Raw genomic sequence first — 25,206 nt, 5'->3', positions numbered from 1 at the left:
AATTTTGCTATGCCCTTTTTATAGGTTCATAGGTGCATACTACATGTCCACCTGGGTTAAGATAGAATCTACAGTCTTAAGGGTGGAGTCACCCTGAGCAATACTATGGTATAATAAAGAATTTCCTGAATGACTGCAACACTGGCACTCACTTTAGAAAACACAGAGTGCTGTTAAGTATCTTACCCATTTTATTACCCCAGCATCTCTATGAGGATCCTTTATCCCACTCTGGGGATTCCCTACCTAAGAAGTAGGAGGCTATCTGTTACATGCTGACAGCTGGGAAGGGATGATTCACTGGTTAACAGACTTATCCCAAATTATAGATGGAAAGGAGGTATTTACATCTTTCCAATTCCTATAACAAAAATGGGAGCTTTCACATAAGGAACACTGGAAATATTTGTCAACTGAATATGCGGTGATGAATTTCCCACCCAAGAGAAAATGTAGGCCTCTCCCTTTACCCATATCAGCATGAAAAGCTGACATCCCTGAGGAATCTTGAAATTAAAAAGCCCTGAAGCAAAAAGATCTATTAAACTTTATAATAATAGATGATTCAGCTAAGGCAAACCCCTAAATCAGGAAAATGCCTGTACGTTTGACTCAGATTGCAGTGAAATATCTCTTGCCTGCTTACAGCAAACCATATTTTGCACTACTAGATGGCCCTACTTTTTTAAAATGTCTCTTCTCTTCTGGATGGGATGGTAAGAGATTAGTTCAGGGACACAAACAGTACATACCACCTATGATATTATATGTTCTAGCTGTCACAGGGAGCCCTAAATTTACTATACATATTCTGGAAGTGCCCAGGGATTCACCATCTATGGATTTAAATCAAAGAATGTACCAGCAGTTTACTTCCATCCTCACTCCTACTTGTAGCCTCTGTCTTCTTATTTCAGACAGATAGCCACATAAACAAACTTACCCCAGCATATAGATCTTGGTTGTTCCAAAGTATCTGCAGTAACAAAAGCATAAGTAGCTAGTGAATGGAATACACCTTATAACCTCACCTGGGGAAAACCCAAATAAAGGCTTTGTGGGGTACTGTCCTGGTATTTAGACAGTCCAAGCCAAGACTCATAGCCCAACATATATGATCAATCCAGCATCTGGAAATGGAATTTGTCAGGAGTAATAGCCGAAAGATGACATATAACTCCATGCATTGACACATTTTGAAATACTCATTGATTAATCTATCAACAATCAAAGCACTGCTATATGCAGCAAGCAAAATAAAGTGTTCAACATTGTATTACTTATTTATTTTACTAACTACACCTATACTGCAAAAAACAGATGCTTAATAGTTCACCTGTCTTTTTCTCTTACTTTTTTTTTCTTTCTTACCTCACTTAGTTATGTATTATACCAAGTTATATACCTAAATATGTACAAAAAGGCTACTGCTGCTGAATGTTTTTTTTTGTTTGTTTTCTGCTGTGGATGTTTTGAATAAAGCTTTTTTATTGTTGTTGGTATACTGTATAACTACTGTTTCTTAATGCAGATGTTGATAAAGCATCCTGGTTTTAATAACATTTTGAAAAAAAATGAGTACGTTCAGCATGTTGCCACATTACTATAAATATATATATATATATATATATATATATATATATATATATATATATATATATATATATATGTGTGTGTGTGTGTGTGTGTGTGTGTGTGTATGTGCATGTATAAATATTGATAGATACACACCCACACACACCCACATGCAGATATATATAGGTTCATAGGTATATACTAGGCTAATGACCATAAGGGCCAAGCCACACATTCCAAATCTCTGACAATTTCTGGTACGATTGATAAGTCTAAGGAGAGCCCTGTGAGATAAACCATTTACAGGCTGCCTGTGCCCATTAGGGGCACAGGTGCCAATGCAGGGATGAGTTTTCTGTTCCCCATCAATTTTTCCAAGTTGCACTTGAAGTGAGTTAGGGAGGAAGTCTACTTTACATGGATAGGGAGCCTGTTCCAGAGAAGGGGTAGTCTCTGGGATACATACCTGCCTCTCCAGCAGGTCTTATTAATATAGCAAGCAAGGTTTAAGTCTTTAGAATAGATAATTCTGGTTCTGTTTGTTTTGTGGATATGCAGGCAGTCCATCCGGGTGTGGTCTGATAAAGACTTGTATGCCCAAGAGTAGATCTCGTCTCAGCAGACTGTAGGAGATGAAATACAGGGATAGAGTCATTTGAATGTCTGCATAGGAAATGCAACTTATAGCCTGTATTCTTTTAGTGAGGAACCTCTGTGAATGTTCCACTTGTTGGATATGCCTGGTTAGGTGCATACCAAAGGAGGCATTGTACTCAATGACATGCCTGACAAAAGTTGAGTACAGTGGAACAATGACCTTCTTGGACCTCGATGCCATACCTTTGTTTATAAGTTGCACAACATAAAATGATTTCCTCACTACTGTAAACATATGGTAGTCAAATACTAGATTACTGTATATGTGTGTCCCAAGTCCCAGACTATTGGGTCAGCTCTTAGGGGTCTGTTGTCAGTATGATAGTTACCAAGGATGAATGACTTCTTAAAGGATATTATGCATTTTTTGGCATTTCATTTTAGTCTATGACTCTGATACAAGTTATTTGTCTGTGCCAGCTTTTCTCGAAGAACATTTGTATTGATGGGGGATTCCATGACAGCTCCTAATTTGCAATCATCTGCAAATGTAGTCAGCCAGAGGCCCTTGATACTGGCCTTGACTTCAGGAAGTAAATGTCAAAAAAGAGCAGTCCAAGGACCGATCCCCAAGGGACTGTAATTGTGACTGGCTTCTTTGTATAGGTGGATGATTCCCTATTCTAACTTCCTGAGTCTTGTCTCTGAGTCTGCTGGCTATCCACCAGGTTACATCAGAGTTTACACCTAACCTCTTTAGTTTGTCAACAATGTGTGAGTGGGATATTGTGTCAAATGCCCTGGCCAGATCAAGGTAAGCACAGTTAACAGCTTTGCCCCAGCCATTCCTTTAGTGACCTTCTCAAAGAAGTCCACCAGGATGAGTAGGTATGACCTGCCCTTGATGAAACCAAACTGGGTTGTGTCCAGTGTCTGAAGGTTTCTTATGTCATTATTGATCATTTCCATAATAAATCCTCCCATGGCCTTGCATATGAGACTAGTGAGATTTATGGGTCTATAGATGTCCCACCTTTGTGCAGAGGTATGAATGTTGCTGTACTCCATTTGAGAGGCATGAAGACTGTTTGGAAGCTACAGCAAAATAACAATTCCAGAGGGCCTGCTAGGTCATGTTTCATGCCATTTAGAAAACATCCTGTGATACTGTCTGGGCCCATTGATGCAATATTCTTGGCCTTAGAGAAAGCATTGAGGACCTGATCCCTAGTGGTAGTAGGGGGAGTTATATTTGATGGTATTTCCTGAGGGGAGGTTGAGGGAACAGAGGGGTTAAGTTAGAGCTGAATTTGTCAGCCAGTAAGTTTGCTTTATCTTCTGGCTCAGTATAAGTGGCAGCATTAACAATGAGAGCCAAACACAATTGTGTATTGCCTTTAAGGTTGCAGACATAGCTAGAACTACCTTGTGGCTGTCCTAGAAGGCCAAATGTACTCAAGTTTGGCTTTGTTAGACTTTATCTGTCCTCTGAGTTGTTTGTTTAGTTTGATGAAATTGCTTTTATCCTACTGGGTGCTGCACCTCCTAATTTTTGCTATGACGTTCTTCCTTCTGTTATATAGCCTATTGATGTTGTGATTCCACCAGTGTAGTTTGTTTATTGAGTTAGTTCTGTACTTCTTCCTCATGGGTACATACTAACATGAATGTATATAATTTCTGTGAACAGTTCTGCATAGGCACCAGTGTTGTCAGTGTTTATGGTGTCTTGAAATTTTGTACCTGAACATTCCAAGGTTAGCTGGGGTTCCTGGTTATATTTTTACTTCAAAGGAAACCATTTTGTGGTCTTACCTTACCAGAGAAGACATTATATTAGATGATTTGCAGCACTCTCCCATATTAGTGAAGACCAAATCCAGTATGCTCGCACCCCTGGATGATGTATTGACAGTCTGGTCCAGGGAGTAAGTGTTTATAAAATCCAGGAATCTCTGTGTCTGCACATTTGGTGTCAAATGTGATTCCCAATTGATAGTTGGGGTAATTAAATTGCCCATGAATATGATATTGGGATGGGTGGTGAGTGTTTCCAATAAGTTTAAGCACATGTTATGACTTTCCTGGGTCATAAAGGGGAACCTATAGCTTGCACAGAAATGGTATGGGATTGTGCTTATGGTGATTTGAACATGAAGAAGTTCAAGTGCATTGTCTTGTTTAACCAGCTCGGAGGTACATTTGCTTTTTTATGTAAATCGATATACCTCCACCTTTAGGCCCTTTCTGTATTGTAGCTTGTCTAATTGTGGTGGAAGCCATTATAGCCTTGCACTGCCAAAACATATCAGAAAGAGTCAGGAATCAATGCATACCCCTCCTTCTCTCACTAGGAGCAAAAAAAAGCACAGATTCTAAGCTGGAACCTATGAAGCAGTTATTGGGCTTTCTGGTGATCAGCAGATTCCAGAAAAATATGTCCTGATGCTCCTTCTCTCACCAGGAACAAAACTTAAACATTAATTCCAAGATGACTACTGAGAGGTAAAATGTCGTCTCTGTAATAAGTGGTGATCTTGGAATAGACATTGCATATTTTAAAGGTAAGATAGATAAAATGGGTTAATATCATAAGAGATGCATTGTGCACTAAGCAGTTAGATATGAATGAGGGGGTAACTTAAGCTTTAGCATTCTAAGTGGAGAACCACTAATTTTAAAAGATCAAGATAGATTGGAATGGGGTGAGCACATTGTATTCTGGCTCTATGGAATACAGTGGGATGGCTAGTAAATTTAAATAGCAAAAGGCGAATGATTTCACAAAATGATAACATCCAAACAGCCAAAGAAGGAGGAGAGGGAAGGAAATCATGTGGGCAAATCAACATAAGGGGCAAGCAACTAGAAAGACAGTTCAGTTTAACAACACAACAGCACCAGGGTGTGGGGGTCGTAGAAAATTTAACTTCTGTCTGACTCATAAGAGTCAAAGCTATATCCTAGTTTGAATATGGAATTAAAAGCAGAGTATATGTAAAACAGTGTAAGGAAAATGCATCACAACATACAAAATAGAAGAAGGCAATGAAACAGTACAAAATACAAGAAAGCAAAAATAATCCTTTCCTTCACAGCAATCTATGGCAGAGTCTGAGTAAGATTTTTCAGTCTAGTCCTGGATATAAAAATACATAAAGATATATACAGAAAGAGAGTGAACTAGGGACAATTAACACTGGGTGTTGGGCTTGAATGCTATAAATTAAATATCTGGTACTCTTGTCTTGGAATTCAGAAAGAACCCTAGAACTTGTATTAAGGGCTGCATTAAAAAGGCCCCGCTATGCAGTACTAGCTTTTTCAGAGACACATTAGAAGCAATGTGGAAATACATCATTATTTGGCTAATTTGCATGTCTCTGAATCATTATTAACTACTGTGACTGGAGATTATCACTTTCCTGTGATAGTTAACAGTGGTGGCTGAAACATCTTGTTACAAAAGGCACCATCCACATCCACATTCACTCTCCTATTCTCAATACACACATCAAAACACTCACACATATACACACCATATACCCCATAGTTCTCTCTTTGCTGTCATAATGTCCCCATTGACTTCCTATTTCCTGCCTTGGTAATTCATACATTATTACAGTCAGTCATTACTGACAGACATTATTTATTTATTTATTTATTTTATTTGACAGTTGTTAACTGGGTTAGTCTGACTGGGCAAAGCCCTTTTTCAGCAGAGACCTTCAGCAGAGACCTGAGGAGAAAAGCTCCACATAGTACATTTCTTAAACATTATGCAACATAAACAGTTGTTGCAAGGGAAAAAAAGAGAAAAACTGAGAACCTAAGACTACCTGCACATAACTAGTTCAGTTTTTACATAAGAAACAGATTCTACAGAAAGTAATAAAAGTACAAGTAACTCATAGAATTATCATCAGAGAATCCTTCACCCCTCACATTAGAGTTTCACACTTTGTCCATCCATCAATCTATCCATTGATAACCCCTTTTCCCATTTTTGCATATGGGGTCGGGATGTCACTTCTACAGTGACAATCATTTAGACCCAAGATTTACACTGCCAGGTGGCTAGCCCTGCCACAGGTATCCTTCCATACCAAACACTCACATGCGCACTCACACCTACGGACAGTTTAGAGCTTCCAGTCTACCTACTTAATGTCTTTGGAATGGGGGAAGAAACAGAAGCACCCAGAGGAAACCCATGTGAATACAGGGAAGAAATACAGACTCCACACAAAAGCCACTCGAGCCAAGGATTGAAATGGGGAACCTCTTGCTCTGAGGCAACAATGCTACCTGCTGCACGACTGTGCCACCCATATCCTTCAGTAAATATATGCTAATTCCAAAGCAGTTATTATTGTGACTTTCTAAGAAGAAACATGTAAATCTGTACATATATCTTTGTCTCACCATTAGTTTTGGCCTTGTGTAGATTTGCTACACTACAAGGTTGAGAGGTATACCTTACATTCCCTGTCTCTCTCTCTCTGCAATAACTCACAAAGCATTGCAGGCATTGATTAATGCCCAATTTATTAATGTGATATTTCCTGGGGCAGGGATGAAGGGGTTAAAACTATTCTTCCCTACCTCTTTTACTACACCATATTTTAGTAATGTATTTTTTACTTTCCATTGCATTACTGATGTCTATTGGTGGTATAGATGTCTAATATTCTGTATGGGAGGTGGGAGTGTACAGGGTATGCATCCACTTTAGTGCCTTTAAGTCATGCTGCTTACAGTATCCCTGGCGTCTGGTGGCTTTGTTCCTCATATATTTTTTTAATTATACACCCTTAAGGAACACTGTATGGTGTTCTCCCTGGTTTCTATTTTTCTTCCTCAACCCACATTATGTGCAAATGTAGTTAAAACATGATTTTTAATGATTCTTTCCTGGTGTCTGGAGTTCACCCCAATGCATGTTATGTGTAAGTGTTGATAAGGCACAAGATGACAATGTACTCCTTGGTGGCTAGCATTCTCCCTGTATCATGTTTTCAGAGATATCCCTTGTGGCTAGTGTTTTCTCCTTCCCTTGTCTTCACATATAATCCCGGTGATCTATTTCCCCTCAAGTTAGTTTAGCAGTGTGTGGAGATGTGACAGCCACCCAAACCTTCCCACCCCCCACAAAGAACCGCAGATAGGCACAAACACACATGCACACATTCACACAGTCCAGAAGAGTAGCTAGGGTTGGGCAAAGGGGGAAGCTGCCCTGGGCACAAGAACTCAGGTGGTATGTTTGTCAGATCTGTTTTTTTTTTTTTTTTGTTAAATGTTTGGCTCCTCACATAAATGCAAGGACAGGCATTAGAGCAGGTGGATATTAAAACATGAAGAAAGGAACACTAGATTGTATAACAGACCTGTTTTCTTTTTTTTCTGCCACAGAGAGTGTGGGGGAGTTAGGAGCCTGGCACTCCTTCTTTGAAGAAAAAGGAAGGAGAGCCTGACTGGAAAACAGAATTTTTTTGATCTCATGTAGATCATGAGGTCATATGGCATTAGTACCTGACACTGGTCCACAAAGATTTTTTTTTTTGTTATGGTCAACTAGCATTGAGAAGGTGTCAGATTGGGGGCAGCACTGGGTACAAAATGAGACAGTTATGCCTCTGCTACATTCATTCCCTGTACACACACACAGAGATAGACTCAAAAACACACACACATACACTCTGCCTCTCCTCAGATGATTGCATTCACAGCCACTCTCACCCATTCACTCATACAGACATACATGCATACACTTAACCTAATCCTTCACTAACCCCTTACTTCAAAATCCCAGGCAGACATACTCACTAATACACTTACACATGCAGCCCCTCACATACCCTTTACAACAATAGAGGAAAATGGCCTTTTAACCATGTTAATTTTTATGAGTAACCAGGAGTGGCCATCCTAATTTATGCAGCTGAGCAGTTCCCTGAATTATCGAACCATGTAAATCCCTTACCGTAGGCAGTTCCAAGGGAAAGCATGAAGCTAGTTGTCTTATACTATTCCCCAGGAATGCTTCATTAGCATTTGTCATGGCTGCAGGGAGACATCACCAAGGTGCGGCATATCTTTGTGTTGCTGCACCATGGTAGTGCAGTCTCTAAATCAAAAATGGTTACCATGAACTGGGCCCTTAGTTGTGACAGTGAGCTTTGTGATGAATAATGCAGCTGTAAGTCACAGACTAAATTCTCAAACCCCAGAGTACTAAATGTTTCATTTATTATCATCCACAAACAACGTCTATTTAATTTAATTGAGATTTACTGTCTTTGTATTTTGCATGTCACAGTTATCAGTTACTTTAATATGCATGATTTTACTGAATAGGATTTTACAGAGATTGTCTACCTTTTGCTGAGTGGCTATCTAACAGATGGTTTTGTGGCTAGTTTCTGAAGTTCTTATAACATATTTTAATTTGTGCATTTAGGGAGTTTTGAGACAAGTGCTTTATAGTGCAGTCATAGTACCTGTATTTCTTTGTAGGATCATAGTTAGGAAAGTAGTTTTATTATTTCAGCCTTGACCCCCCCCCCCCCCCATATCGAACACAGGTTATTAATGGAGTTATGGCTGCACAGTGAATACATTGTGACTTGGAAGCCATGACATACCAGGCTGATTATAGTAGGGTTAGACTAAAATCGTTTTCCCTCAGGAAAGCTTGGGCCTCAGTTTGGTTTTCAACTGTAACAGTAGCCCTATGCCTGTGAAATGAATTCACAACAATTAGAAACTGAGAGATCTTCACGTATCCATCAAAGGTAATTTCTCTTATGGACAATATCATTTAAACATAAAACAACTTCAGTGAATTTCCAAATAAACATTTATTGCATGGGGCAAGGCATGCTGTGCAACTCCTTTCCCACTTGTACCACTCATCTGGGAGACCTCCCAGTTTCTCCTGACTTATATATGCTATCTCTACAGTAACAGAATAGTGAGAGAAAGGTGTAAAATGATCACAGGAAGTGGATTTCAGCAGTATGCATTTGCGGTACTGTCCATAAAAGAAATGACTGTTGATTACTTATCTGACTCCCTTTCAAAGTAGGTGAATGTAGTCTATTTAGCAAGCAGCTTGGAACAAAAATAGATCTGCCAAAGACAAGTATTGATAGACGGAGCTCTTCAAAAATTTTCATATGAGAGCACTATTGCCCTCTGTTCTAGTAAAAGTAAGAAAGCTTTTAGTCAATGGAAAATCAAAGCTTTATCCATGAATTTATTTTTTTAGTTAGTTAGTTGTTTAGTTGTTTAGTTAGTTAGTTAGTTAGTTAGTTAGTTAGTTAGTTAGTTAGTTAGTTAGTTAGTTAGTTAGTTAGTTAGTTAGTTAGTTGCCTTTGTTTAACAGGAAAGTCTAAATGGGCAAAGCCTCTTTTCTTGAGAGGCCTGGGGAGAAAAGTTCCACAATGCACACATTTGAATGAGGTAAAAATAAAACCATACTACAACACTCACGATTATAACCCTCAACATATGATCACCATGCTCCATACATTATATAGCATTTAGAGCATGTTAAGCTCAGGCACAGCTATAGAACACAGTATACACAGCATGTAAAATTCACACACATTAATAGAATGTTCAACATTATTTTACAGTGCATGTACATGCTCCCAATGTAATATTAGCATACAAGCAGTAGATAAGGCATATAGATTCACAGATTAGTACTAGGCTAACTGCCTCTGTGGGCCATTTTAAGCCTAGCCAATTACCACATGTGAGAATCAAACCCTGCACCTTGTATCTTTAAGATGAACACCTTAACCATTATGGCAGCCCCTCTATGCACTTGAAGCCCATAACCCGGTGAAAACTATAGTAAATGTGTAAGAAATTTATATTTGTTTGATTTAACTACATGAGATAGGGAATTAGTAATGGGCTTGGCTGAAGGGTAGCACTGTTATATTGATGAGTTTGATTTCATTTGGATTGTAGGCATGATTTACTTGGAAACTATAGTCAAAGTTAGATTTAGAATAAGAAGGGTCTCGGTAATGGTGTTGTTACAAGTGCATTATCATTTGCTTAAGCAGTACATCTTCAATGAGAATTTAAATTGTCAATAGGGTGAGATAATGTTGATACCTGTTGAGATTAAGTTCCACAGTTTAGCAACATATATAGAGTACAGACAGTCACCAATATGATTTTTTTGACTTTTGAGTGAGTTTTAGCTGTTGATTTAGTGAGTGCACTTCTTTGGGGGGAGGGACGGTACTGGTCTAATAATTCACTGCAGGCAGGAAATATCTCTGAGGTATAGAGGGTGATGTAGGTTCTAGACAGTCTTAATATGAGAAAAGATGATATTCCTCTTGTGATATCTGTTTCTGTAATTGCTCTGAGAACTCCATTATCTGGTGAGAAAATTAAGAAATATTGGAGCAACAACTGGTGTCGATGTGCCTTTTGTGCAATACATTATCAAAATTCAATTACTACACATAAAATCACATCATTATATTTCAATGACCCCCCCACCACCACCTCACCTTACTCGGTATGCTTCCCTTAACTCTACCCCTGTCCCTAACCCTACAAATTATCTTTATAAAAAAACTCTTTCCCTCTCAGACACAGAAACATGCACTATAAAATGCAGACAACGCTTCATCTGCCATTATCATAGTCCTTAACGTAATTCTAACCTGCAAACACTTTCACATGAGCTCCCATGCCATTCCCACTTATCACATTCACATACAGTCACATTTCTTGCATTCAATAACCATGCCATTCCTACTTACCACATTCACTTCCTGCATTCAATAACCATGCCATTCACACTTATCACATTCACATATGGCCAAACTTCCTGCAAGTAATAACCATGCCATCCCACTTATCACATTCACATACAGTCAAACTTCCTGCATTTGATAGCCATGCCATTCCCACTTATCACATTCACATACAGTCAAACTTCCTGCATTCAATAACCATGCCATCCCACTTATCACATTCACATAGAGTCAAACTTCCTGCATTTGATATGCAAGTCATTCCTACTTATCATATTCACATACAGTCAAACTTCTTGCATTCGATATCCATGCCATTCCCACTTATCATATCCACATACAGTCAAACTTCATGCATTCAATAACCAAAGGAGTCAAAACTAAGCACTTTCAATAGGTTTCCCTACTTAAAGACAAACAAATTGCTATTCAACAGAGTTTTGAATAACATATATCTATTTATCTCTCTCTCTCTCTTGATATATATATATATATATATATATATATATATATATATATATATATATGTGTGTGTGTGTGTGTGTGTGTGTATATATATATATATATATATATATATATATATATATATATATATATATATATATATGCATATATTGAGAGAGAGGAAATTTAATGGAGAAAGATGGGAGAAAAAAAGAGTATAGTGCGGAAACCAAAGCAGACACAGAGAAAATATATAAAGTTCACACAGGCAGTGACTGGAGGTCAGGATTAAACCACTGGTCCTAGAAATATGAAGCAGAGATATTACCACACAAACTACATTGCTTGCACCATGCAACCTTAGAACCCATAGAGCAAAGTACAGATGGCAGCTATCAGAATTGAGCAAATGTTAAGTAATTCAGTCTGGATTATGTTCTTCGCATGGGATGTGAAGTCATGCCTGTAAAAATATGTTGAGTGTTCCCCATTGTTAAGAACCATTAAAAATAAAAATAAATAAGTAAATAAAATGAAAAGACAATAAGGTACTGTCTGCAGTGATCTATTTGGAGCACAGTACTACTGGCCAGTGAAATAATATCTACAGGTAAGAGATGGGAGACTAATAAAACTGTGAAAACAGCTCCATTGGCATAGATGAATAATGCTCAGTCAGGTCACCTGTGTTGAGATAGCAGCCTAGGCACCTGTAAAAGCTGGTACAGGCATGGGACAGCTAATGACCTTTGGTAGATGACCCCTCTTCAAGGAATAAGAGGGATGATGTGCTTGCCAAAGCAGTTGTTTTTAAGACTGCAGTGGGCACAGGAACTATGTATTGCTGTCAGGCTATACAAAAGTGAGTTGATCTTGTGTGACACCTTCATGTATGGATTGAGACAGAGGGACATGTGAGATCATGCATCATAGTCTGCAGTTGCCTATAATGAATGTCAGCATATAGTGGGTAGGGTTTTTGAGTAACATGTTAACACAACCTCTCTGAACAATGATTACTTTCCAGCTGACTGTTCTGCAGCACCCTGTTGTTCTAAGTCCAGCCCATCTGTTTACCCCAGCCCATAAGGGTTAAACTCCTGTGTAATATGCCTTTAAATGATCTATTGAAGATGTCACAAGATGAGGAGGAACAAATACTGACCCACCACAACCAAACCAGAATGTCTAGCTCACCACAAAAGAAAAATAAATGTGATGTAGAAAGTATAAAAAGAGGTCATAAAGAGTTAAAACTGTCACAATGTTAAAACAACTAAGGGAAGTTATTAGCATTTAAAAAGAAAAGTAACCACATTAAAAAAACAATGTGAGGTAAGAAAAAAATGTGAAGCTAGAAAAATCAAACTATATAAGAAATTATAAACAAGTGTGTGTGTGTGTGTGTGTGTGTGTGTGTGTGTGTGTGTGTATGTGCATGTATAAATATTGATAGATACACACCCACACACACCCACATGCAGATATATATAGGTTCATAGGTATATACTAGGCTAATGACCATAAGGGCCAAGCCACACATTCCAAATCTCTGACAATTTCTGGTACGATTGATAAGTCTAAGGAGAGCCCTGTGAGATAAACCATTTACAGGCTGCCTGTGCCCATTAGGGGCACAGGTGCCAATGCAGGGATGAGTTTTCTGTTCCCCATCAATTTTTCCAAGTTGCACTTGAAGTGAGTTAGGGAGGAAGTCTACTTTACATGGATAGGGAGCCTGTTCCAGAGAAGGGGTAGTCTCTGGGATACATACCTGCCTCTCCAGCAGGTCCTATTAATATAGCAAGCAAGGTTTAAGTCTTTAGAATAGATAATTCTGGTTCTGTTTGTTTTGTGGATATGCAGGCAGTCCATCCGGGTGTGGTCTGATAAAGACTTGTATGCCCTAGAGTAGATCTCGTCTCAGCAGACTGTAGGAGATGAAATACAGGGATAGAGTCATTTGAATGTCTGCATAGGAAATGCAACTTATAGCCTGTATTCTTTTAGTGAGGAACCTCTGTGAATGTTCCACTTGTTGGATATGCCTGGTTAGGTGCATACCAAAGGAGGCATTGTACTCAATGACATGCCTGACAAAAGTTGAGTACAGTGGAACAATGACCTTCTTGGACCTCGATGCCATACCTTTGTTTATAAGTTGCACAACATAAAATGATTTCCTCACTACTGTAAACATATGGTAGTCAAATACTAGATTACTGTATATGTGTGTCCCAAGTCCCAGACTATTGGGTCAGCTCTTAGGGGTCTGTTGTCAGTATGATAGTTACCAAGGATGAATGACTTCTTAAAGGATATTATGCATTTTTTGGCATTTCATTTTAGTCTATGACTCTGATACAAGTTATTTGTCTGTGCCAGCTTTTCTCGAAGAACATTTGTATTGATGGGGGATTCCATGACAGCTCCTAATTTGCAATCATCTGCAAATATAGTCAGCCAGAGGCCCTTGATACTGGCCTTGACTTCAGGAAGTAAATGTCAAAAAAGAGCAGTCCAAGGATCGATCCCCAAGGGACTTTAATTGTGACTGGCCTCTTTGTGTAGGTGGATGATTGCCTATTCTAACTTCCTGAGTCTTGTCTCTGAGTCTGCTGGCTATCCACCAGGTTACATCAGGGTTTACACCTAACCTCTTTAGTTTGTCAACAATGTGTGAGTGGGATATTGTGTCAAATGCCCTGGCCAGATCAAGGTAAGCACAGTTAACAGCTTTGCCCCAGCCATTCCTTTAGTGACCTTCTCAAAGAAGTCCACCAGGATGAGTAGGTATGACCTGCCCTTGATGAAACCAAACTGGGTTGTGTCCAGTGTCTGAAGGTTTCTTATGTCATTATTGATCATTTCCATAATAATTCCTTCCATAGCCTTGCATATGAGACTAGTGAGATTTATGGGTCTATAGATGTCCCACCTTTGTGCAGAGGTATGAATGTTGCTGTACTCCATTTGAGAGGCATGGAGACTGTTTGGAAGCTACAGCAAAATAACAATTCCAGAGGGCCTGCTAGGTCATGTTTCATGCCATTTAGAAAACATCCTGTGATACTGTCTGGGCCCATTGATGCAATATTCTTGGCCTTAGAGAAAGCATTGAGGACCTGATCCCTAGTGGTAGTAGGGGGAGTTATATTTGATGGTATTTCCTGAGGGGAGGTTGAGGGAACAGAGGGGTTAAGTTAGAGCTGAATTTGTCAGCCAGTAAGTTTGCTTTATCTTCTGGCTCAGTATAAGTGGCAGCATTAACAATGAGAGCCAAACACAATTGTGTATTGCCTTTAAGGTTGCAGACATAGCTAGAACTACCTTGTGGCTGTCCTAGAAGGCCAAATGTACTCAAGTTTGGCTTTGTTAGACTTTATCTGTCCTCTGAGTTGTTTGTTTAGTTTGATGAAATTGCTTTTATCCTACTGGGTGCTGCACCTCCTAATTTTTGCTATGACGTTCTTCCTTCTGTTATATAGCCTATTGATGTTGTGATTCCACCAGTGTAGTTTGTTTATTGAGTTAGTTCTGTACTTCTTCCTCATGGGTACATACTAACATGAATGTATATAATTTCTGTGAACAGTTCTGCATAGGCACCAGTGTTGTCAGTGTTTATGGTGTCTTGAAATTTTGTACCTGAACATTCCAAGGTTAGCTGGGGTTCCTGGTTATATTTTTACTTCAAAGGAAACCATTTTGTGGTCTTACCTTACCAGAGAAGACATTATATTAGATGATTTGCAGCACTCTCCCATATTAGTGAAGACCAAATCCAGTATGCTCGCACCCCTGGATGATGTATTGACAGTCTGGTCCAGGGAGTAAGTGTTTATAAAATCCAGGAATCTCTGTGTCTGCACATTTGGTGTCAAATGTGATTCCCAATTGATAGTTGGGGTAATTAAATTGCCCATGAATATGATATTGGGATGGGTGGTGAGTGTTTCCAATAAGTTTAAGCACATGTTATGACTTTCCTGGGTCATAAAGGGGAACCTATAGCTTGCACAGAAATGGTATGGGATTGTGCTTATGGTGATTTGAACATGAAGAAGTTCAAGTGCATTGTCTTGTTTAACCAGCTCGGAGGTACATTTGCTTTTTTATGTAAATCGATATACCTCCACCTTTAGGCCCTTTCTGTATTGTAGCTTGTCTAATTGTGGTGGAAGCCATTATAGCCTTGCACTGCCAAAACATATCAGAAAGAGTCAGGAATCAATGCATACCCCTCCTTCTCTCACTAGGAGCAAAAAAAAAGCACAGATTCTAAGCTGGAACCTATGAAACAGTTATTGGGCTTTCTGGTGATCAGCAGATTCCAGAAAAATATGTCCTGATGCTCCTTCTCTCACCAGGAACAAAACTTAAACATTAATTCCAAGATGACTACTGAGAGGTAAAATGTCGTCTCTGTAATAAGTGGTGATCTTGGAATAGACATTGCATATTTTAAAGGTAAGATAGATAAAATGGGTTAATATCATAAGAGATGCATTGTGCACTAAGCAGTTAGATATGAATGAGGGGGTAACTTAAGCTTTAGCATTCTAAGTGGAGAACCACTAATTTTAAAAGATCAAGATAGATTGGAATGGGGTGAGCACATTGTATTCTGGCTCTATGGAATACAGTGGGATGGCTAGTAAATTTAAATAGCAAAGGCGAATGATTTCACAAAATGATAACATCCAAACAGCCAAAGAAGGAGGAGAGGGAAGGAAATCATGTGGGCAAATCAACATAAGGGGCAAGCAACTAGAAAGACAGTTCAGTTTAACAACACAACAGCACCAGGGTGTGGGGGTCATAGAAAATTTAACTTCTGTCTGACTCATAAGAGTCAAAGCTATATCCTAGTTTGAATATGGAATTAAAAGCAGAGTATATGTAAAACAGTGTAAGGAAAATGCATCACAACATACAAAATAGAAGAAGGCAATGAAACAGTACAAAATACAAGAAAGCAAAAATAACCCTTTCCTTCACAGCAATCTATGGCAGAGTCTGAGTAAGATTTTTCAGTCTAGTCCTGGATATAAAAATACATAAAGATATATACAGAAAGAGAGTGAACTAGGGACAATTAACACTGGGTGTTGGGCTTGAATGCTATAAATTAAATATCTGGTACTCTTGTCTTGGAATTCAGAAAGAACCCTAGAACTTGTATTAAGGGCTGCATTAAAAAGGCCCCGCTATGCAGTACTAGCTTTTTCAGAGACACATTAGAAGCAATGTGGAAATACATCATTATTTGGCTAATTTGCATGTCTCTGAATCATTATTAACTACTGTGACTGGAGATTATCACTTTCCTGTGATAGTTAACAGTGGTGGCTGAAACATCTTGTTACAAAAGGCACCATCCACATCCACATTCACTCTCCTATTCTCAATACACACATCAAAACACTCACACATATACACACCATATACCCCATAGTTCTCTCTTTGCTGTCATAATGTCCCCATTGACTTCCTATTTCCTGCCTTGGTAATTCATACATTATTACAGTCAGTCATTACTGACAGACATTATTTATTTATTTATTTATTTTATTTGACAGTTGTTAACTGGGTTAGTCTGACTGGGCAAAGCCCTTTTTCAGCAGAGACCTGAGGAGAAAAGCTCCACATAGTACATTTCTTAAACATTATGCAACATAAACAGTTGTTGCAAGGGAAAAAAAGAGAAAAACTGAGAACCTAAGACTACCTGCACATAACTAGTTCAGTGTTTACATAAGAAACAGATTCTACAGAAAGTAATAAAAGTACAAGTAACTCATAGAATTATCATCAGAGAACCCTTCACCCACACTTTGTCCATCCATCAATCTATCCCTTGATAACCCCTTTTCCCATTTTTGCATATGGGGTCGGGATGTCACTTCTACAGTGACAATCATTTAGACCCAAGATTTACACTGCCAGGTGGCTAGCCCTGCCACAGGTATCCTTCCATACCAAACACTCACATGCGCACTCACACCTACGGACAGTTTAGAGCTTCCAGTCTACCTACTTAATGTCTTTGGAATGGGGGAAGAAACAGAAGCACCCAGAGGAAACCCATGTGAATACAGGGAAGAAATACAGACTCCACACAAAAGCCACTCGAGCCAAGGATTGAAATGGGGAACCTCTTGCTCTGAGGCAACAATGCTACCTGCTGCACGACTGTGCCACCCATATCCTTCAGTAAATATATGCTAGTTCCAAAGCAGTTATTATTGTGACTTTCTAAGAAGAAACATGTAAATCTGTACATATATCTTTGTCTCACCATTAGTTTTGGCCTTGTGTAGATTTGCTACACTACAAGGTTGAGAGGTATACCTTACATTCCCTGTCTCTCTCTCTCTCTGCAATAACTCACAAAGCATTGCAGGCATTGATTAATGCCCAATTTATTAATGTGATATTTCCTGGGGCAGGGATGAAGGGGTTAAAACTATTCTTCCCTACCTCTTTTACTTCACCATTTTTTAGTAATGTATTTTTTACTTTCCATTGCATTACTGATGTCTATTGGTGGTATAGATGTCTAATATTCTGTATGGGAGGTGGGAATGTACAGGGTATGCATCCACTTTAGTGCCTTTAAGTCATGCTGCTTACAGTATCCCTGGCATCTAGTGGCTTTGTCCCTCATATATTTTTTTAATTATACACCCTTAAGGAACACTGTATGGTGTTCTCCCTGGTTTCTATTTTTCTTCCTCAACCCACATTATGTGCAAATGTAGTTAAAACATGATTTTTAATGATTCTTTCCTGGTGTCTGGAGTTCACCCCAATGCATGTTATGTGTAAGTGTTGATAAGGCACAAGATGACAATGTACTCCTTGGTGGCTAGCATTCTCCCTGTATCGTGTTTTCAGAGATATCCCTTGTGGCTAGTGTTTTCTCCTTCCCTTGTCTTCACATATAATCCCGGTGATCTATTTCCCCTCAAGTTAGTTTAGCAGTGTGTGGAGATGTGACAGCCACCCAAACCTTCCCACCCCCCACAAAGAACCGCAGATAGGCACAAACACACATGCACACATTCACACAGTCCAGAAGAGTAGCTAGGGTGGGGCGAAGGGGGCAGCTGCCCTGGGCACAAGAACTCAGGTGGTATGTTTGTCAGATCTGTTTTTTTTTTTTTTTTGTTAAATGTTTGGCTTCTCACATAAATGCAAGGACAGACATCAGAGCAGGAGGATATTAAAACATGAAGAAAGGAACATTAGATTGTATAACAGACCTGTTTTCTTTTTTTTCTGCCACAGAGAGTGTGGGGGAGTTAGGAGCCTGGCACTCCTTCTTTGCAGAAAAAGGAAGGAGAGCCTGACTGGAAAACAGAATTGTTTTTCTCTCATGTAGATCATGAGGTCATATGGCATTAGTACCTGACACTGGTCCACAAAGATTTTTTTTTTTGTTATGGTCAACTAGCATTGAGAAGGTGTCAGATTGGGGGCAGCACTGGGTACAAAATGAGACAGTTATGCCTCTGCTACATTCATTCCCTGTACACACACACAGAGACAGACTCAAAAACACACACACATACACTCTGCCTCTCCTCAGATGATTGCATTCACAGCCACTCTCACCCATTCACTCATACAGACATACATGCATACACTTAACCTAATCCTTCACTAACCCCTTACTTCAAAATCCCAGGCAGACATACTCACTAATACACTTACACATGCAGCCCCTCACATACCCTTTACAACAATAGAGGAAAATGGCCTTTTAACCATGTTAATTTTTATGAGTAACTAGGAGTGGCCATCCTAATTTATGCAGCTGAGCAGTTCCCTGAATTATCGAACCATGTAAATCCCTTACCTTAGGCAGTTCCAAGGGAAAGCATGAAGCTAGTTGTCTTATACTATTCCCCAGGAATGCTTCATTAGCATTTGTCATGGCTGCAGGGAGACATCACCAAGGTGCGGCATATCTTTGTGTTGCTGCACCATGGTAGTGCAGTCTCTAAATCAAAAATGGTTACCATGAACTGGGCCCTTAGTTGTGACAGTGAGCTTTGTGATGAATAATGCAGCTGTAAGTCACAGACTAAATTCTCAAACCCCAGAGTACTAAATGTTTCATTTATTATCATCCACAAACAACGTCTATTTAATTTAATTGAGATTTACTGTCTTTGTATTTTGCATGTCACAGTTATCAGTTACTTTAATATGCATGATTTTACTGAATAGGATTTTACAGAGATTGTCTACCTTTTGCTGAGTGGCTATCTAACAGATGGTTTTGTGGCTAGTTTCTGAAGTTCTTATAACATATTTTAATTTGTGCATTTAGGGAGTTTTGAGACAAGTGCTTTATAGTGCAGTCATAGTACTTGTATTTCTTTGTAGGATCATAGTTAGGAAAGTAGTTTTATTATTTCAGCCTTGACCCCCCCCCATATCGAACATAGGTTATTAATGGAGTTATGGCTGCACAGTGAATACATTGTGACTTGGAAGCCATGACATACCAGGCTGATTATAGTAGGGTTAGACTAAAATCGTTTTCTCTCAGGAAAGCTTGGGCCTCAGTTTGGTTTTCAACTGTAACAGTAGCCCTACGCCTGTGAAATGAACTCACAACAATTAGAAACTGAGAGATCTTCACGTATCCATCAAATGTAATTTCTCTTATGGACAATATCATCTAAACATAAAACAACTTCAGTGAATTCCCAAATAAACATTTATTGCATGGGGCAAGGCATGCTGTGCAACTCCTTTCCCACTTGTACCACTCATCTGGGAGACCTCCCAGTTTCTCCTGACTTATATACGCTATCTCTACAGTAACAGAATAGTGAGAGAAAGGTGTAAAATGATCACAGGAAGTGGATTTCAGCAGTATGCATTTGCGGTACTGTCCATAAAAGAAATGACTGTTGATTACTTATCTGACTCCCTTTCAAAGTAGGTGAATGTAGTCTATTTAGCAAGCAGCTTGGAACAAAAATAGATCTGCCAAAGACAAGTATTGATAGACGGAGCTCTTCAAAAATTTTCATATGAGAGCACTATTGCCCTCTGTTCTAATAAAAGTAAGAAAGCTTTTAGTCAATGGAAAATCAAAGCTTTATCCATGAATTTATTTTTTTAGTTAGTTAGTTGTTTAGTTAGTTAGTTAGTTAGTTAGTTAGTTAGTTAGTTAGTTAGTTAGTTAGTTAGTTAGTTAGTTGCCTTTGTTTAACAGGAAAGTCTAAATGGGCAAAGCCTCTTTTCTTGAGAGGCCTGGGGAGAAAAGTTCCACAATGCACACATTTGAATGAGGTAAAAATAAAACCATACTACAACACTCAAGATTATAACCCTCAACATATGATCACCATGCTCCATACATTATATAGCATTTAGAGCATGTTAAGCTCAGGCACAGCTACAGAACACAGTATACACAGCATGTAAAATTCACACACATTAATAGAATGTTCAACATTATTTTACAGTGCATGTACATGCTCCCAATGTAATATTAGCATACAGGCAGTAGATAAGGCATATAGATTCACAGATTAGTACTAGGCTAACTGCCTCTGTGGGCCATTTTAAGCCTAGCCAATTACCCCATGTGAGAATCAAACCCTGCACCTTGTATCTTTAAGATGAACACCTTAATCATTATGGCAGCCCCTCTATGCACTTGAAGCCCATAACCCGGTGAAAACTATAGTAAATGTGTAAGAAATTTATATTTGTTTGATTTAACTACATGAGATAGGGAATTAGTAATGGGCTTGGCTGAAGGGTAGCACTGTTATATTGATGAGTTTGATTTCATTTGGATTGTAGGCATGATTTACTTGGAAACTATAGTCAAAGTTAGATTTAGAATAAGAAGGGGTCTCGGTAATGGTGTTGTTACAAGTGCATTATCATTTGCTTAAGCAGTACATCTTCAATGAGAATTTAAATTGTCAATAAGGTGAGATAATGTTGATACCTGTTGAGATTAAGTTCCACAGTTTAGCAACATATGTAGAGTACAGACAGTCACCAATATGATTTTTTTGACTTTTGAGTGAGTTTTAGCTGTTGATTTAGTGAGTGCACTTCTTTGGGGGGAGGGACGGTACTGGTCTAATAATTCACTGCAGGCAGGAAATATCTCTGAGGTATAGAGGGTGATGTAGGTTCTAGACAGTCTTAATATGAGAAAAGATGATATTCCTCTTGTGATATCTGTTTCTGTAATTGCTCTGAGAACTCCATTATCTGGTGAGAAAATTAAGAAATATTGGAGCCTTTTGTGCAATACATAATCAAAATTCAATTACTACACATAAAATCACATCATTATATTTCAATGACCCCCCCCCCCACCTCACCTTACTCGGTATGCTTCCCTTAACTCTACCCCTGTCCCTAACCCTACACATTATCTTTATAAAAAAACTCTTTCCCTCTCAGACACAGAAACATGCACTATAAAATGCAGACAATGCTTCATCTGCCATTATCATAGTCCTTAACGTAATTCTAACCTGCAAACACTTTCACATGAGCTCCCATGCCATTCCCACTTATCACATTCACATACAGTCACATTTCTTGCATTCAATAACCATGCCATTCCTACTTACCACATTCACTTCCTGCATTCAATAACCATGCCATTCACACTTATCAAATTCACATACAGTCAAACTTCCTGCATTCAATAACCATGCCATCCCACTTATCACATTCACATAGAGTCAAACTTCCTGCATTTGATATGCAAGTCATTCCTACTTATCATATTCACATACAGTCAAACTTCTTGCATTCGATATCCATGCCATTCCCACTTATCATATCCACATACAGTCAAACTTCATGCATTCAATAACCAGAGGAGTCAAAACTAAACACTTTCAATAGGTTTCCCTACTTAAAGACAAACAAATTGCTATTCAACAGAGTTTTGAATAACATATATCGATTTATCTCTCTCTATCTCTTTAGATATATATATATATATATATATATATATATATATATATATATATATATATATGTGTGTGTGTGTGTGTGTGTGTGTGTGTGTGTGTGTGTGTGTGTATATATATATATATATATATATATATATATATATATATATATATATATATATATATGCATATATTGAGAGAGAGGAAATTTAATGGAGAAAGATGGGAGAAAAAAAGAGTATAGTGCAGAAACCAAAGCAGACACAGAGAAAATATATAAAGTTCACACAGGCAGTGACTGGAGGTCAGGATTAAACCCCTGGTCCTAGAAATATGAAGCAGAGATATTACCACACAAACTACATTGCTTGCACCATGCAACCTTAGAACCCATAGAGCAAAGTACAGATGGCAGCTATCAGAAGTGAGCAAATGTTATGTAATTCAGTCTGGATTATGTTCTTCACATGGGATTTGTAAAAATATGTTGAGTGTTCCTCATTGTTAAGAACCATTAAAAATAAAAATAAATAAGTAAATAAAATGAAAAGACAATAAGGTACTCTCTGCAGTGATCTATTTGGAGTACAGTACTACTGGCCAGTGAAATAATATCTACAGGTAAGAGATGGGAGACTAATAAAACTGTGAAAACAGCTCCATTGGCATAGATGAATAATGCTCAGTCAGGTCACCTGTGTTGAGATAGCAGCCTAGGCACCTGTAAAAGCTGGTACAGGCATGGGACAGCTAATGAGCTTTGGCAGATGACCCCTCTTCAAGGAATAAGAGGGATGATGTGCTTGCCAAATCAGTTGTTTTTAAGACCGCAGTGGGCACAGGAACTATGTATTACTGTCAGGCTATACAAAAGTGAGTTGATCTTGTGTGACACCTTCATGTATGGATGGAGACAGAGGGACATGTGAGATCATGCATCATAGTCTGCAGTTGCCTATAATGAATGTCAGCACATAGTGGGTAGGGTTTTTGAGTAACATGTTAACACAACCTCTGTGAACAATGGTTACTTTCCAGCTGACTGTTCTGCAGCACCCTATTGTTCTAAGTCCAGCCCATCTGTTTACCCCAGCCCATAAGGGTTAAACTCCTGTGTAATATGCCTTTAAATGATCTATTGAAGATGTCACAAGATGACGAGGAACAAATACTGACCCACCACAACCAGACCAGAATGTCTAGCTCACCACAAAAGAAAAATAAATGTGATGTAGAAAGTATAAAAAGAGGTCATAAAGAGTTAAAACTGTCACAATGTTAAAACAACTAAGGGAAGTTATTAGCATTTAAAAAGAAAAGTAACCACATTAAAAAAACAATGTGAGGTAAGAAAAAAATGTGAAGCTAGAAAAATCAAACTATATAAGAAATTATAAACAAATGTGTGTGTGTGTGTGTGTGTGTGTGTGTGTGTGTGTGTGTGTGTATGTATTTTGGCAAAGATACATGTATAAAAAAGAAGGCATATGGAAAAAGAAAACTGTCACTTATTAACTCAGAATGACAAGATCTATTGAGGAAAGTGATAAGCTATACAGACTGAAATGAACAAATTAAATTGAGGCTGCAGGTTACAGCTAAATTGCTTTGCCTGAAAAATAAAAGTTAAGAGTTAAGCAGAACAAAGGAAAACCTAGCCTAGAGAGAGGCAGACAAGACAGACACACATACAGTTTTGCAGTTAGTATTGTCATGTGCAAATGACTATGTAGAACCTGCAAAAAAGAAAGAGAGAGAGAGAAATGAAAAATGATGGTTGTCTGGCCAGTAACCAACATGATTTGAACAATTAAATGCCACAGAAAATTACCTTAGAATTTGTGGATATAATTTAATTTTATGCTATAAAAATCACAAAAAAATCATTGTCACTGACTAGAAAAAAAAAGATGAAGAATGTAGTTACCTGAGTAATTTAAAAGAAACTGGAATATGTAATAAATCTTTTCTGTGCCTTTAGGAATAAAGTACTTACAACTATACAAGTACTACTCAGGTGGGGGACAGGCTAGAAATTGTGTAGGAATTGTGGTGAGAGAGAGGCTTCAGAAGCAGTAAGGGATATCATCAGAATTAATGACAAACTCATGGCAGTCAGACTCCAGTGTAATGATAGGGCAGTATTCATAATCTCAGCCTATGCCCCACAGCAGGCTTGTGATAGTGAGGAAAAGAATGCATTCAGACAGCAGTTGCAGTACCTACTAGATAAAAATGGACAACATTAATTGGTGTTAATAATGGGTGACTTGAATGCACATATCGGGACAGACAGAACAGGATATGAGGACTGCCTGGGTCCACATGGGTAGGGTAACAGGAAAAAAGAAGGAGAAGCCATTCTAGACTTCTCTCTGGCAAATGGCTTGATAGCAGCCAACACATGGTTCAGAAAGAGAGACAGTCACAAGATCACATACAAGAGTAGCCAACATGCAACTCAGGTAGACTTCCTCCTAGTAAGGAAAAGGGACTGGGGTAGAATCCATGATTGTAGTCATCCCCACTGAAACAGTTGGCCCACAGCATAAACCATTAGTTGCACAATCAGCTGCAAGCAGTGGTCAGAAAAAGCTCTAAGATCAACAGAGACCAGGCGAAAGACCTGGAAGTTGACTGGAGAGAAAGTAAAGCAGTTGAAGGCATTACTCAGGGCTCTAGCACCCCAAGATGAGTAGGAAATACGTGGAGTTGAAGAGGAGTGGCAGCGCCTAAAAACAGCATGTGCTAGGACTACAGAAAAGATATGTGGCTGAGCCAGGTATGGAAATAAGGTACATAAGGAAAGCTGGTGATGGAATGCAGAAGTCTAGGAAGTCATC

The 25,206-nt window shown here is 38.6% G+C and overlaps 1 protein-coding gene across 2 annotated transcripts in view; it reads left to right on the top strand.

Annotated features, from left to right (window-relative positions):
* Positions 1-25,206, top strand: part of XIRP2 (xin actin binding repeat containing 2) — a 1,245,171-nt gene that overhangs the window by 16,034 nt on the left and 1,203,931 nt on the right. The window lies entirely within an intron of this gene.

This window comes from Protopterus annectens, chromosome 6.part1 (assembly GCF_019279795.1).
Source record: "Protopterus annectens isolate FY-2018-M chromosome 6.part1, PAN1.0, whole genome shotgun sequence".
Lineage (NCBI taxonomy): Eukaryota > Metazoa > Chordata > Ceratodontiformes > Protopteridae > Protopterus > Protopterus annectens.
This window is presented reverse-complemented; position numbering and strand designations above follow the sequence as displayed.